Source organism: Bacillus rossius, chromosome 6 (genome assembly GCF_032445375.1).
Source record: "Bacillus rossius redtenbacheri isolate Brsri chromosome 6, Brsri_v3, whole genome shotgun sequence".
Classification (NCBI taxonomy): Eukaryota; Metazoa; Arthropoda; class Insecta; order Phasmatodea; family Bacillidae; genus Bacillus; species Bacillus rossius.
Genome location: NC_086334.1, coordinates 11150787 through 11164852, shown reverse-complemented (window position 1 = coordinate 11164852; position 14066 = coordinate 11150787). Strand labels below are relative to the sequence as shown.

Sequence of the window (14066 nt, the reverse complement as noted above, 5' to 3'; positions counted from 1 at the left end):
CTAGATCCGCCCTTGATGCTCCACTCGCACCCTCGGCGCCAGCAGTACTCCTGCAGTGAGTGGGATTGCAAGTGATGGAGGTCAGGCAACTCGCCGTCTGCCAAGTTATGATCGTTCTTTATTACTTTTAATTTTTTTAGTTTTGATGCAGTCAACGTTTTGTAGTGAACCGGAATAAGTGCATAAAGTAATTCGGGAGGAAAGCTGGGAGCTAGGTTGAACAGAGGGCTGTATCGTGGAAGGAGGGATCATGAGTGGAAGATTCAGAGAGAATGGAGACGGACAGAGAGAGAGGAATGCAGGTATTCCTTGTGAGGACGGGGCGAGAGTGGAACGAGATTGAGGGGAGGACACTGGATGTGGGAGGAGGGAAGGACTTACGAAGGTGGCTCCAGAGGAGGGAGGAGGGAGGGTAGTTGGGGGATGGGAACTCCTTGCCACCGGGCGGATGCCCAATTGCAGGTGTATTATTATTGTTTTTATTAAGTGTTTGTAAACAGCAGTCGGCGGCGGTCGAGGCCCGCGAGTCGGTCTGTAGCACACCTGGCACGTGTTAGTCCCGGGTCCGTGCAGCCATCCAGCGCCTACTTTCAAAATAACTTTCCTCCTTTTCCTCTGCCAGAGGGCAAGTTGCACTCGGACACTCGCCACCCGCGACCAAGGGTGGTTCCAAGTCGCGTGTGGCGTCTCTGAGTCCCGCCGTCCACCGATCGGGACAGCCCAACTGCTACTGTGCTGTTGGAAGCGTGGTGTCAACAGTTACGTATAAGCTCGAAGTAAAGGCATTCGCTGATTAGGCCACTACTTGCATTGTTCTTAAAAGTCAATTTAAAATACATTTTACGAATGTCAGTTTGACCACCTGTCATTTACAATATGTACGACTTAAATGTACGCTATGTCCACTGTTTGCTTTCAAATGATTTCCTCTTGGTGGTGAATGGTAGATGTGTGTCGATTGTTGGGGATTCCTGCGTGTCCTCGACTGTTGCGTGTGGCCAGTCTGTCTGGAGGCGGGAGCGCTGTTATCTCCAGGCACCCGCATGTCCGGGTGTCGTTCCAGCCAAGTTGTCTTCCGAGGAACATGCGAGTAAAATTAGTATTTTCTGAACGAAAAAAAAAAATCAATGCCTTGCAGAAAATTATTTAAAAACATATTTGTTGCATTATTCTTTCCGTTTTGTTATGATTACCAAGTCTAATTCCTTTTTGAATATGGGCGGAGAGACACTTCAATGTGATGTGTATAAAAAAAAAAAAAGCTCTTTTATGTGGCGTTATGGATGGAAGTGCGGCTGATATGTCTGAATTGAATTATTTAGTCTGGTTTTTCATAAGTTTATTCCGAACATCCATATGCATGTAACTGTGGTGGTTGGAGATTATAGCGATGGGCGATGGTAGGTTTGAAGTGCAACTCGGTATTTACGAGAGAGATGATGTCCGCCGATTGAGGAATGTTGAGCGTCACGCGTCACGCGCATGCCGTCAACATTATTTATAGGCCAGATTACACGGAGTCGTCGAGATCCTCACGTAACTTACATAGTTCTAACTGTGACAGTCTTCTCTGATGTAACAAGTTAAGGTGTTTTTTTAAGTATTTTGGTGGATTGTTATTTTTGCTGAAGTTCTAAGAGGATCGCTATATGCCGTATCTTAGATTGCAGTATGTATGTACATAGCTTATGGCACGCGCGCTGTCGTCAAAATCTTTAACAACACATTACGAATTTCTGGAGTTTGGAATTCTGATTGCGCAGAAAGCATTTTATAACTAATATCGTAATTGATAATATTTTATACTATCACGCTTATATTTTTTTTAATAAATTGCCTCCTTTTTTTTACTCACACTTATTGGTACGAATTCATACTATGATTGTAAAGTTAACTTAAAATTTTTTTAATAACATACGTGTTAATTACTATCGCTACCGCTGACTAAAGTTGACCAAAGCTTCCTTATTTGCATTGTTCACCCCCGTGTGTTTTCTTAATACTCAAATACTTTCAAAACAATCGTGTGCTCCCTCCATGGTAGCCCACCAAAGTAGGTTTTTTTTTTCGGTGTTCCGTCTTCCATTTATGTAATTCACATAAAGGCATAAAATAAAATCACATACGTAAATAAATAACCCGTCAAAAGTGTAACTAGCGATTCGCCAGACACAACGCGTCGTTTGGAAGCGAGGCACGGCACTGACTGACAGGCTGGTATCCAGAAATAACGTGTCGAAGAAACTTGCTGAACCAAGGAAGCCTTTATCTCTGAACCTGCTTGCATGACAGAACCTCGCTTCTCCAAACACTCGGCCGTGTTTCATCTTACGACAGCAGTTTGGAAGCGAGCCTCTAGTACAGCGCGTTCTTGCGAACTTTGCCGCTGATCAACTATTCGATTGTCACCTTCTGAGGAAATGCATTTTAAGATTTAAACAATATATATAACTGAAACATGGAGTGTTTTTGTCTTCGAATTTATAACCAATTAAAAATCTGGATTGAATACACGTGTAGGTAAAATTTTTTTTATGATGTGATGCATTTTGGAATACTTCAAAACAGTTACCAGTGAGGAAGTTAGGTTATTTTATTTTTTCGGCCCCTTAAAATGCCCTTAAGTATGCAAAATATGTGTCGCCTGATGTGAATTTCGATAGCTTTACAATATGCAAAAACGCTTTGTCCAAAAATACAGTTTTAAATCCGTATGGTAAATGGCAACAGCTCATGAAGGAACAAGGACAGCGCTAACGGCAGTCGGCGTGTGTTAGAAAGAGAGAGAGAGTGCACATTTACTTCCACACTGAAATCTAATAGTGGAATGCTCTGTTGTAGACTGTATAACTACGGGATGCCCGCTTTGTAGGAGACATCAAGTGCATGGGGAGCTCGCTCGTCCTTTTTACTTGCTGGGGATATTGCAACGTTGCAAAGTGTTTGTTTGCACTGGTCTTGCAGAAGGCCACAGTGGCATCTTGTTACACCACTGCAGCCCACAGAGGCGCTTGGCAGGAGGTGCGGTTGTCAGTCCTCCCGGCTCGGGCTGTGTTCCTCTGTGGCGCGTGGTTGCCAGAGAGCGCACAGTTCGTTCACCCCAGGGAATGTGCGAGAGTGTCCGCAGCCCCTTTACATCCCAGCAATCAAGTTTGTTATTAACCTGAGAGATGTTCTCGCAGTCAAAGCTCCTCAAAAGCTTCGGGTGCCGCCGAAGAACACACTCGGTGCCTTATCGCGAGTATTTCATCGCCTCTCTCAATCTTATCTGCGACATCATCTGGTGGCGATAGCGAGGCCGCCCTTGTTGGCAACGACTTTGTTGCGTGGACTTGCTTGCATAAGCTCGCCTTCGAGCCGAGTGTTCGCGCGAGTAGGCTGTTGCTCGGCCTCTTCGGGGCTCGACGAGTCACTCCCACGCGTGTCTTCAGTGTAAATCATCCGAGGCTCGGCTGTTGTGTGCTGCGGGGAGGCAGACTGACGCCACCGACACTTGTACGACTGCGCGGCCTGCCGGGGGGAGGGGAGGGGGGGCAGTGCTGTGGTGTTGTGGTCGCGTGTGTCCCTCCCATGCCTTGCGCCATGTCGATAAAGTAGCCGGTGTATCGCCTGTCGGGCGGAGACTGCCGCTGTGCCGCGGTGCATGGCGGCGGCAGAGGGGCCGCGGGCGCTAGGGGCGGGGGATGGCGGCCGTGTGGTACCTGCAGGACCTGGTGGAGGCGCGCGCCGCAGCCCTGGAGCGCGACGACCGCCGGCAAGATGACCCGCGGGAAGACGACGACGATGACGACGACCCCTACGAGTACGACGAGGAGATCCCGCCGCCGTCGTCGCCGCGCCCCCACTCGCTAGACGACGACCTCATCCTGGAAGGTAAGCGGCCCCCTAGCGCTCGAGGCTCTCGTGTCACGGGTCGTCTGGTCGCCGTGCTAGTCCTTGTTCTCCCTTCCTCTCGGTGGTACCAGTCAGTGGCGGATCCAGGATTTTGGTTTGGGAGGGGCTTGACCCAGCTGAGGCTAGGCTTTATCAAGGCAAACACTAAAACAATAGTGGACCCAGATGTTTTTGGAGGGGGCTTGAGCCCCTTAGCCCCCCCTTCTGGATCCGCTACTGGTACCAGTGGCAGTACTCCGGGTTCCGTCGAGCGACGATGGTGGTCCGTGTCATTGCACAGCACTGCACGATGCAGCACTGCACTTTACTGCACTGCACCTGCTGTCCCCCCACTGCCTCGGGTCATCTGTCGAGCCTGCAGGTGGTCGTGCGCGGTCCTCGCAACCGTTTAACCATTGAATGATGTCAGGAATTTTTTTTTCGCAAGGTATTATTGTCCTGAAATTGGTCTATGGTGAGGTTATATGCTCAAGATGTCTGTCAATACACTTGACATCATTCTATATAGATATTTCGTTATGACCAAAGAAATGCCGAAGTTTTGTTTCAAACAGTTTCTTTGTCGGTGTGCTCATTTTGTTTGGGCCATATGATAAGTAGTTGTTGGCTGTAGGGATCGTTGGTATCGCACGGTTATCCTGTGCAGAGTCTAGCCAGCCTATCCTCAGGCGCAGTCTGCTTCTCGCGGCACGGGGCTGATGGCCCGAGCTAATGGTGGCGTTACGTAACGGTGTGTCAGCAGTGGTGTTGCCGACTGGTCGCGGTATCTCGTTGATAGTGCTAGCGCCCCCGCTGTCACGTGACCACGCAGTCCAGTGCTCTAGCCCTGTGGCCATTTCCTGTCCCGGCGTGTGTCTGTGGTCTCGCTGTTCGAGTGTTGGATCTCAAATAGAAGAACTCGAGGCAAGGTGGAATTCCAGAGCCAGGGTTGTTTACATAATTCCCTTTCGCATGTCTGAGGCGTACTGGAGGTGGTCACTAGAGGTTTGAAACATGACTGGTTTGTGTAAGTGGGGATGACAGCTACAACCATACACATCCTGCCGTGACGGGAGGCCAGTGCTCTGACCACTACACCGAGGTTCTTGTCGCTGAACTGATGTGATGGCGGGACATTTATCTTTAAGTGTTCACAGGGGAAAGGCGAACAAATAGAAAAATTTCGGTGCAAGTGGCAGTTGATTCGAAGCTGTCATTTCGCGCAACAGAATACGCGGATGTGTCCTAGATTCGTATGCGAAAGAAATGTTCAATTAATTTTTTCGTAAGCTGTAGTGCGAATGTTGACACACCCGCCCGCCCCCCCTTCTTTTTTTTTATTTTTTTTTTTTTTAGAACTTGTGTTTGTTGAGTTGTGGTGGGGAGGGGCTGGAATTTCGAATCCGAACAAAATTTTAAACTTAAATAAATGTGATATAACGTTCAGTTGAAAATTCTCTGTCATGTTTGACATGGATTCGCAACGTTCTATGGTCACGGCCCGTGATCACTTACCTCACCGCGAGTTGTGTTAGAAACTAGGTGGAGGAGTGGCGTTTCTGCTTTCCTGCTTCCCTGCGTTCCTGGGGCAGGCAACTCCGCAGGAACACCTCGCGAAGCAGAGGTATGGCACGAGTCATTGCGGGGTTTTTGTCCGAGACGCCGACTGTTCTCGAACGAGACAAAGCTTTGCCGACATCGTGTCACGAAATAATCAGATTTGATGCGTGTTTCCGACCAAGAAACAGCGGCTGGAATTCCAGGAAGTCGCGAAAGACGCGTGGAGGATGGTGAGACTGGTGCGAGCTGTGCCGGCGGCGACAGCTGGCCGAGGGCTGACAGTCGGGTGGACTGACGGCGGTGCTGGTTCGAATCCAGCCCGGGCGTCCGTGCTTGTCACCCAGCAGGTGCTTACGTCACCTGCACTCGGAACCACACACGCTACCGAGAGGCCCATTTACCAAGAAAAAAAAATTGGTTGTCTGTAAAGTCGGTTTACGGACGATAGTTTAACGTGAAAACGTCATAACAAAACATTGATGAAATGATTGCATACTTTTATGAATAAGATTGAATCATTTTTATTGAATTATCACTATTTTGTATGGATACAAAGAAGGAGTGAAATGAAATCTACAATTTAGTTGATAAATTTACTTTCATTTGCACTCATTAATTCAAATATGTTTATTACTTTAACGAAGAGATTATTTTAACTATAACATTTATACATGTTTGCTTTTAACTTCTTCCAATCTGTGTTATTCTGTTAAGGATAGGACGATGATAGGAAAATTAGGAAACGAATGGGAGTGTTTCAAGTTTAATGTGCCTCGAAAAAGTCAAATCGATGGTTGTTCCAATCGAGTGGAAGAGAGATAGATGCGGCGCAAGCGTAAAATGAGCGTAACGGGACACTTTTTTCGTGCGTGCAGCCGGCGTTCATCGATTTATTAGACGTTTCACGACAAAAAAAAAATCATTTTGATAGTATGGCAAAATAACCAATTAATTAATTAATTAATTGCAAAACCAAAAGGAAGGGGTTGATGGGGTTAATCGACAGCATTTAACTCTTACTTAAAGATGCTTATAAAAAATAGCATATATTAATAAAATCTGAAGATATACAAATTGTCAGTAAACTGATTGACAATATTTAGCATCCCAACATAATCTTACTATGGATTATATATATATATATATATAAATCGACATGTGTATGCATGTACCCAATGGACTCCAAAATGGCTGAACCTATTTTGATGAAACTTTCAGGCAATCTTCAAATTAGCCCAGTGGGTGATCCTATGAAGTTTGGTAGCGATCAGACCAACAATTTTTTTTATATATATTGTGTCATATTTTTAATACAAATTAATACAAAATTAGATTTTTTATTTTTTTAACATTCAAAATTAAAAGCTATATTAGGGTCGTCAGTAGAATATAAATCGCTAAAAGCTGTAGTAAAAAAGAAACTTGCTAAAATATAAACCAAAACTTACTATGCTTACGCTAAAGTTTACGTTGTCGTAAGAAAGGCTTGCTTATCCAACAGCAGTATAGACTAATAGGTTATAACTGTAATACAAAACCAAAATTGCTAGGGAAACAGAAGGATGGTTCCGGAAGAAGAGTTGGACAGAGTAGAAATGAACTACAAAGCAAAGGGTGGGAACTTGGACATTGCTGTCCGCATTACATTGGGTGGCACTGGTTGTTTCGGGGGCGACTTTTTGTGTCGTTTCCCGCCGGGCTGCCAGCCAGCCTCGTGGAGCACGTGGAGCACTGGCAGGAGTGCTTCTCCGAACAGACGACTCAACCTCCGCGGCCTTCAGGAGACATTCCGTGCTCGATATTCGCGACAGATAGTTTCCCGCCATCTGTATTCTCGAGTGCGGGAAAAGGTGGAAGCCGTTTACGTGAAACTAAAGCACTGTATCCATTATAACCGTTAGCACAATACAGAATTGTCTTGGAGAGTATAATTTAAAATCGTGTGTTCTCAGTTCCATCATTTTGGCCCCCTGGCAATCGGAACGACCCTCTCGAGGCTTCGCGATTGCCTACTGGGAAACTTTGTAAAGGCCGGTCCACACGCGACGTTTTGTACACAGTTTTGACTGCGCAGGCAAAACTGTGCAAACAAAAAGTTGCAGTTTAGCCGTGTACACACATCACAGTTTGCAGCCAAGGTTTACCCTATCAGTTGTGAGATTTCCTTACTTTGGCCAATTCTTTCCGGTATACCGACCTCAAAGAATTAATTTTTTTTGTGATTATATCTCTGATAGCCGCGATGTCAACCTCTTTGTATTTTTGCCTAAGTGCTTCATACGCTCGTTTTTTTTTGTCCCTATCGCTATATTCTTTTGATTTGACCCGCCACAAACACGGAAAGGACTTGTACAGACCAATGAACTCTGTTAGAAATTCACGTGAACACTGTCGCAAATCGGTCACCGTTGAACAGATTACACTGTTCCGGCACAAATACCGAGGGAGAACTGAGCCCCGTGTGCGGAGAAGACAGAGGAAGTGTCCACACGCTACAAGTCTGTGCAGGTCGACTAAACTGCGCGGACATAAATGCTCTTGGCCACAGTTTTCCTTCTCAATGTTCCGTCTCCGCGCAGTTCAAAAAACTGCGCAGTTTTCCTGTCTACACGCTACGTCTTGTCTACAACGATGTGACCTGCGCAGGTAAATCGTTGCTGAAAACGTTGCGTGTGGACCGGCCTTTACGCGCCGCGTGGCTCCAAGACACGGCTGTCGCTCTGGTTGCCTTAGCGCGGGTAAAGGTGGGTTTACGATTGAAAATTAAGAATTAAGACTTAAGACTTAGTCGTGTACTTACCATATGACTCTATGTAAACTAGTGGAATGGTTTATGATTGTCGTGTGTGAATTTTGACGGGTCGTGTGCGAACCATATGATGACTTAAGACTAACAGAAATTGTTATATTTTATATTTTTCGTTAAGACTTAAGGGAAGCGACCAATCACAACAAACCGGAACGTTTCAACCGGAAGTTTATGTCTTATTATTGGACCGAGCGAGGCAGTATTTTGGGTTAGAATTCGTATATTTGTCATTTGTAATCATCATCCATTTCGAAAAATAGATATCCCATTTGTCAATAACCTATTTCAAACCAGCTTCTCCGTTTCGAACAATGGCCGACCATGTGTTTTGTGCTGTGATTGGTTAGAATTAACAACTTCTATGTCAATCATAAACTGGAAAATGTAGTTTTGACTTAATCGTGTGCTCGATGTTAAGTTATAATTCTTAAGGAAATCAATCGTAAACCCAGCTTAATGGCTTGCTTCCTCGTGTCCAAAAGGGGAGCTAAAGTTCACCACTGGCCAATTTTGGAAATCAACACATTAAAACCGCAGCTTATCAGCTTACTGGCCTCATTTTATTCACTTCACCTGAAAAACTATCTAGTTCACACCAGGAGATTATGGGCGGCATTCCGTCGCCTGGCACTCGTTGCTGGCCCCGGGGTTCGATGCCATATCCAGGTACTTGGGACCGCCGTGGCGAAGATGATGGCCCTGTCTGTCGGCCAGAAGCGGCTGCCGGGGGTTGCTTCATTGAGCGAGTGTGAGTGCCGCAGCCCCGGCGCTGATGGCCGAGAGCCTCTTGGGGAATAATGGCCGGAGAGAGGCAGTTCGCACGCCGTCATTTGCATGGCTGGCGGCAAAACGGTAGCTGCTTTCACCCTGTGCTCTCCCGCCCATCGGCGCTGGGAGCGTGTCCACTAGCCAGCCCCGGGTGTAGTGGAGTGCCATTGGATTGACGCGAATCTATTTAAAAAGAAATTATTTTTTGTAAATGATTACTAACACGAATATTTAGTATTTACTAACGTTTTTTTTTTCATTAAATTTAAGTAAACGAGTTATTATTTAAAAAATATATATTTTTTAAACTTTAACTATTATGAGATGATTTTAATTATTTAAAATATGAAAATTTTACAATAAAGTACTTATGTTACATAATTATCAATATTATGAGAGAATAGGTATTGTGAATGAAAGATGTTAAATAGTCGTTTCTTCGCTATTTGTTAGTAGTGAGTGACAGCTCGTGTGTTTTATACTTCTTGTCCAGCTGGTTGGTTGCACAATACACGTCATAGGGTTCGCGAGCAACATCATTATCCTATATTGTTATGCTGTATGTCTCAAGGTAGCAGTTTGTGGGTCACGTTCTTCTCGTTCATTCGCCTCTCAAACTGCATCACGTGTCACGCTCTGCCGGTGCATTGTGCTGGTTGTATGCACAATGGTAGTTATATACGTCATTTATTTATGCAATAAAAAGTTTAAATAAAACTATGGTGACAATTTGCCCCATGTATAGTAGCGCTTATTATCCCACAGAGATTCTATCAAGGTTTTAGAGGGTATTTGACATCCTTTTATAGGCAATATCATCAACAACATACTTTGCATATACTAGTACCACACACTCAGTATTAAAATATTACATGTAATTAGACGTGTGCATAATGCATGCACACACTATTTCATCCATGCAATTAATTTTATATTACGTCAGATCTTCTGGTCTCAGAAAATGAACCTTTCCTTGGCATGTTCCATAGTTAGAAGGACCACGTGGGTTTGCGCAGTGTTTTGTTAGCATCACTCTTTGTCTTTGTTTGAAAGCGTTTGTGGGCATTCAAATAATTTGAGGACCTGCAATTAGGAAGAGAGAGTTTCTCGGTTTATTCTCAAACGTCCGATTATCGATCAATCTCTCAGCACTCTATGTGTGCTGTGCTGCGTCAGCCTATGCATGTTGCTGGAGTGTGTTTTCGCTTTTAGTCTACCTGTGGTCAGGCGAGGAACAATGGGTAGGTCTTGAAATAACTGCAGCAAAGCTCAGGGTCAAATCACCTCATCATTTGAGGTTTAGTATGAAATATAAAAAAATATAAAGTAATATTCATTTTGTTGTTAATAATAAGTTAATATGGATGACTGTTGACTTCTTAAAAGTGTGAGAACTGATAACTATGCTGACAATTGTGTACTTTCAGCTGGGCTTCATTCACAACAGCATGGCACACAGCACACACGCACAGAAGTTAATGTATACAAACAGATAGCAGTGACTACTGGAAAAAAGCACACGCCCATGAAAACTGCATGTGCACAGCGCATTGAAAGTTATCAAGCTTCTACCTTTTCTCTGGGCTGTGACACTTTCTGTTCACGGTCAATCAGTGTACACTAAGTCAGTAACATATAGTAGCTAACAGTTGTTTTGACATGTGCATTTCAAAAATTAAAAGTATAAATAATTTGAATATAGTATTTATTTGTGTTCGAAAATAAAACTAACAAAATAAATACTTCAAATTAGGTTGATGAGGGTAAAAAATTGTTTCAAACCGTTGTGATGTGTGCGAATGAGTTTCTACTTGGGTACTATGATTGTGCAACCATGCTATTTACATTCTTTTTGCATGCTATTGTGAATGCAGTTTGGGATTCATAGTGCATTAATGTACTGACTTAAGTTATAACAATTATAAACTCAATAAATTAATTAAAATAACCATGCATAGACTAATCTTTAGTCTCCATTAATATAAAGTTCCTTTATTTGTTTGAAAAGAGAGGTCTATCTGCCAAAAAAAAATTTCATATTCAGTTATTTTTTTATGGAATGACAAAATTGCAAGCACTACTCAATCATTGCATATGAAGACATGCTGTGACCTTGCTACTGAATTCATAAAGAAGATGGAATCTAACCTTTTAAAGAACAATTAAATTCATTTTTTATTTGAAACCTATTTAGAGAATTCATGTTAAAACTCATATGAGAAGGAAAAGAGCTGGCAAATATCCCTAATGAGTTTATACTTTATAGTAAAAAATCATGGACTCTACAAAAATTGACAGTGACATGTCACTCATCTTGTTCCAAAACTAAGGATTAATTAACAGCATTTCTCACAAATAGAGCATTAAAGTGTGTGGTGCTTGGTTGCCTGTTGGAGAAATGAGGCAGTCATGAGTTGTAAACAATGTGGGAGATAAAAAATTATCCTGCACTGGCTTTACATCTCTCCGGACACAAGACTGTGACTGGTGATCAGTTTTCCCAACATACAGTATATTTGTCATGTAAGTTGGAACTAACAGGTATTTACAGAGCTCATGCAAGTGTGGTGATCCTGATTGGGGTCTGCAACCGTGATGGCATCATTAAGTCTTCCTGCTTCCTTGGGTGTGATGCTGTAAACTGATTTAAGAGCAATCATTACTTGTTTGCAAAGCTTTCGAGAAGGCAGTAAAAGAAAAAATCTTGAGGCTTTGGGAAGATTTGGATAGGCAGAAGAATTCAAAACTGAAGATAAACAACAATTAGAACATTCATTTTTCAAACATACTGGCCAAGAAATACATTTTTGGAAATTGGTCAACTTGGTTAGTGAATGTTTGCGAAAAAAGATGTGCAAATTGCAAACTACCACCAAGATGCTCTTCAACACCACAGTCATCTGCTGACATCATTACCAAGTAGTCATAGGCGTGCGCACAGTAGGTGCCACAGGTGCCTTGGCACCACCATTAGGGTTAACGTTATTTTGTTTTTTACAAGCAGAAATAATACATACTTACAAAGATCCGTATTATTTACACAAAAATATGTTTTCCAATCGTGTCGAGTTACAGATTGTGCTCATAACACTATCAGTATATCAATTATCAATCGAACCAACTATACACACGGAAACAAGCCAGTTGCAATTATTACTTGTGTTGTAAACGCGGGCCGCGGCTACGAAACTTCTGAAATGTAAATACTTCTCATAGTTCTCCTCGAATTACATAGAATGCGCGCTCGGAGTCCACTGTTCACTCCACTCGGCAGGCGTGCGGAATAATAGCCGCTGTCCGCCAGGGTTTATTTTAAAAAAGAGAGTTTAGTTAGTTAAAAGGATAGGCTTACTCGATGACTTATATGCAGTCGCCGACAAAACATTTTTGTTGTATTCCAAAAGTTAAAACTTTTGCCCACTCCTATTTGTGTATTTTTATTATTTTATTATTTTACATATTTTAGGTATGTTACAAAAACTCCCTTAATTTGTTGACTTTAAAACTTAACATTTGAGAATGTTTTTTCTAGCATTTATTTGGTGTCTTCAGAAAACATATAAGTACGGTTTTTCAAAGCCACCAGCATGAATTCCGTGCAAACAATTTGTGCAATTTACTTTATGGCTCAACAAAGCTTAAAACTGTAAATAGTTTAGTAGTTTTCCTGGTGATTATAACGTTCAAAGCCATTATTTGTCATAAAAAATGTTAAAAATTTTACATCTGTGTATTTAATGTTTTTGTTCGGAAACACCTTAAATAGCACCATTTTGCGCTTTCAAATCCAAATTTTTCCGGGGGAGGACCCCCGGACCCCCCGTTTGGGCTCGGGGTCCGTGAATGACAGGGCTGTTGTGTAATCTGGCACCACCAATACTGAAGTCCTGCGCACGCCTATGCAAGTAGTAGTTGGTAAAGTGTGCTTGGGACCGGATAGTGCAGTTGACGATGTGGCTCTACTGTAGATGTAATCTCTAAGGTGCTCTGTGACAGTAACTTCAGTTACAAAAATTATCTTTTTGTTAAACAAGGGCAAATTACAGAGATATCTGAGAACATTTAAATGGTTACTTAATTAGTTAAATTTCAAAGAATTATCAATGCATTGAACTAGCGATGATGGTAAGAGGTCAAAAAATCTTAAAAATAACCCTTACCTTATTAGGAACAATAAAATTACAAGCATAATGTGTCATAAAACTAACCTAAAATTAGTTGCAAATACAGAAACGAAATATTGTCTACCTTGTTGGCCATTTTGGAATCATGGCTTGACACAAACTCTCCAACAATTTGGAATAAACCCCATGAAGTACATGATTACATGATTACATGATTAATAACCAATGCCTCCCCAGTGGCCATGCTGTTTTTAAGACTTTTTAACCAAATTATTGTGGCAAGAAATAATTTTTAATTAAAATTAAGATTTGTGGCTCACAATCACTGAATATCATCAAATCAGATTAGATGAAAGTTCCATAGTATTTCTCTAGTGTACCCTTCACTGTGTGATGAGCTGCTCAAATAACATTTCAAAATAAGTTTTATATTAACTGTCCTTTGATACATAATTCTTTCACAGAGTAGCTATTAAATCGTGGAATTTTTAATACATACACACAAAGCAGATTCTAGTGATATAGGTTGTACCTGATGCCTATCTGGCTATCTTTAGTTCCATTTATGTGTGTGCTGTTTACCAGCAGTTCTTGGCGTTAACATTAGACTTCTGATAACTACGGGAGCTTTATCTGACCTTAATGAGGATGACAGCATGCAAGTATGTTATCAGAAACACAATCATGAAATTGTTGAGAGAACTGCTGTTTACATTTTCTAACTTGTAATGTTTGTCACTGTCAAATTTTAGAAGTGCCTTTGTCAGAACTATTATAGGAATGATTCTTGATTATTCCTTAAGGGGGTGCCTCCCATTTCAGGTCATGATTTTATATTTATATTAATCACTGATCAACTTTCAGACTTTTTCAATTGTTTAACTTTCACGAAATGAAAAATATATATATAGCGCATACTTTTTGCATAGTTA

General features: G+C 42.3%; 1 protein-coding gene across 8 annotated transcripts in view; it reads left to right on the top strand.

The window, feature by feature from the left end:
- Positions 1–14066, top strand: part of LOC134532624 (trafficking kinesin-binding protein milt) — a 108320-nt gene that overhangs the window by 75884 nt on the left and 18370 nt on the right. The window contains exon 1 of one of the 8 annotated variants that reach the window (XM_063369231.1): positions 3708–3873. The exons of the other annotated variants lie outside the window; for them this stretch is intronic. The gene's annotated coding sequence lies outside the window, so the exon portion shown is untranslated. Of the gene's footprint in view, positions 1–3707; positions 3874–14066 lie in introns of those variants that run through there. 8 annotated transcript variants of the gene reach the window in all.